General features: G+C 41.4%; 1 long non-coding RNA gene across 1 annotated transcript in view; it reads left to right on the top strand.

The window, feature by feature from the left end:
* Positions 1-751: 751 nt before the first annotated feature.
* The window catches only part of LOC102292486, a 4461-nt gene continuing 2457 nt past the window's right edge, over positions 752-2755 (top strand). Inside the window, exon 1 of the long non-coding RNA XR_006053933.1 lies at positions 752-1036. This is a non-coding gene — a long non-coding RNA (uncharacterized LOC102292486). The remainder of the gene's footprint in view (positions 1037-2755) is intronic.

Genomic DNA, 2755 nt, shown 5'->3' on the forward strand with positions numbered 1-2755 from the left:
TAATAAAGTGTTGTTTAACCGTGCCTTCTTAGTCTGTGCCAAACATTGTTCAGACTTGTTATGATGGGGCTTATGGTCACATTCTTATGGGTACCAGCGCATCGTGGAGGTAAAGGAAATGAAATGGCAGATAGGACAGCAAAAGTCGCAACAAGGAGACCGATGGTATTTGTGGTTATTAGTGTGACTAAGACAAAGCTCAAGAGTACAGTATGATACAAAATGAAGGAAAGGTGGCAAAAGCAATGGGAGGAAGAGAGGAAAGGGCGATGGTTTTATAAAATCCAAAGGAAAGTGGGGAAAATGAGAAGTACAGGCCGAAACATGATAGAGGATACGATTATATCTCGACTGAGTTTCGGACACACTGGTTTAAATAGCACCTTGTTTTTAATAGGTAAACACTGTACAGGGGAGTGTGGCTGCAGTAGGGAACAGGAAACAATAGAACATGTTTTCTTGAATTATCTGAGGTTTGATATTGAAAGGAGACAAATGATCAAAAAGCTGGACGATATGGAAGTGAAGTTGGACTTGATTGATTTGTTTTGCACGACCTCTTTAAGTGAAAGTTATCAGGCTGTATTTTGGTTTTTAAGGCAGACCCATTTGTTCGAGAGGATTTTATTTATTTATTTATTTATTTTGTCTTTTCTGTCCACACTCCACACCAGTTAGTGGCGGTAATGCACCATTTTGCTGTTTGCCAACCGCCTGTAAACCCTATACGGCAGAAGAAGAAGGGGGCGGAGCAAAATGTGTTAGCAGGAGAGGAGTCGAGCAGAGAGAGCTCCTTTTTCATGAAACGGGAGTAAAGTAGTGAACTCAGAGGAGAGAAACGAACTAAAGTATCGATCATAAACCACTACCAACGTCCTGATCGATATCTGCATCGATCTGCCCACCCTTGTCTCCTGGATCGTAGCTGAGATCAGCGTGAACCACGTGGGTCTCTGCTCCCTGATCTGTTTCCTGTGTTTGGAAAGAGTTGCAGCTTCATCGCGGAGTTTCTCTCGGTTTGTGGGCTCATCTAAAGGTAAGCACCGAGCTAACTTTACTGTGAGTTCAGTTCATGTTGAGTTTAGCTCCTGAATGAGGTCTTCTGCTGCTCTCCTCGGTGTCTGTTCACAGTTTATTGTGAACACGTTGAGAGAAGAGTGAGAGAGTGTTTGGAGAAAAACACCAACTAATCATTAGCTCAGCATGCTGGGAGAAGTTGGAGCAGAAAAGTCTTTTCATTGTCCCTGCAGCTGTTTTTCTGCCTGCACCAAACCTCTACAGCCTCGTTTCTATTTAAGTGATAACAGGAAATCAGAGCGATCTGGTGCAGTATCAGGGTCACTATAACTTTATTGTCCAGCTGCTGTGGATGAACACATGAGAGGAAGTGAAATGCCTGGCTGACAACTGTATAAAACAAAAAGTACACACAATATTCGAGGCACATAGTGTGTTACACCCCTGAAAACGAGAAATATCAACTTTTAAACACTTTTACCTGAAAGCAAGGGGAAAAGAATCACGAGAGTGATCATGACTCATGCAGTAGTTTATTACAGTGAAAATGAACAGAGACGTTTCACATTCTGTACTGCTAAATGTCACGTGGTGGAAGAAAAACACTAAATAATAAACCAAAACACTAAAGTGATTACAGTGCGCCTCAGGGCTGTGGCTACAATGTAGCTGCCATTGCCAGTGTGTGAATGGGTGGATGACTGGATATGTAAAGCGCTTTGGGGTCCTTAGGGACTGAGTAAAGCGCTATACAAATGCAGGCCATTTACCATCTTACCATATATGCCAGAACAGGTTTCCTGACAAAATAGCTGACAATAGCGGCGTTTTTAGCTCCTGCCGTTATCTTACTGGCCACTACACAGTACAAAACTGAGGCTCAAAACCGCCACGTATATGCGCACAAATACAATGTTTCTAAACTCTTACAAAACAATGAAGGATTACCTCTTAAATATCTTAACAGTGTACACATGGGAAATATATCAACTTTTAAATACTTTTACCTGAAAACAGGGGGGAAAAGAATCACGAGAGTGATCATGACTTGCGTCTCTCATGCAGTCGTTTATTGCAGTGAGGAGAACGCGCGAAACTCTTAACCATTTTCTTACCATATTTACATTATTTTTTCCTTATATCAGCTGATATGAATTAGTATTAACTGAACAGTTTTATATGCAGTAGTCCTTCAACCTGGCACAAGTGCACACTGTGGGAATTTACGACTGTGCGTAAATCCCCCCTAATATACTTATGATCCAAGCTCAGGCACTAAGCGACTGAGCGAAGGGGCGGGGCAGCTGGTGCCTGCGAGTGGGCTGTTGGAGAAACGCAGACAGAGCAGAACTGAAGTTTGAGCAGGTACCAAAGCAAATCATTCGTGCCGTACAAATAATGTAAATATGACGGTGTATCACGAAAGATTGATATCAAACTGATCACTTGACCAATATTACGTTACTTGCTCTTCAAGTGAATCAACAAATGGCAAAATGAAAAGCCGAACAACAACAATGCTGTCTTTTAGAGAGTCTTAGCTTACATGTGTGTTTATTTCATATTTTCAGTTGTTACCCTCCACAGCTAAATAAATTGGTTTCCGCTGTCTATTTTAATCACTTTCATCAAGTGTACATATGCACTAAGTTTATTGTTAATTAATAAGAAAACTCCAGACGATTCCATTCTGAGCTGAAGAAGCTTCTGATAGGTTAGTAGAGTCCATGTGAGTAAA

This window comes from Haplochromis burtoni, unplaced genomic scaffold (genome assembly GCF_018398535.1).
Source record: "Haplochromis burtoni strain Fernald_Lab_line unplaced genomic scaffold, NCSU_Asbu1 Contig_3117, whole genome shotgun sequence".
NCBI classification, from domain to species: domain Eukaryota; kingdom Metazoa; phylum Chordata; class Actinopteri; order Cichliformes; family Cichlidae; genus Haplochromis; species Haplochromis burtoni.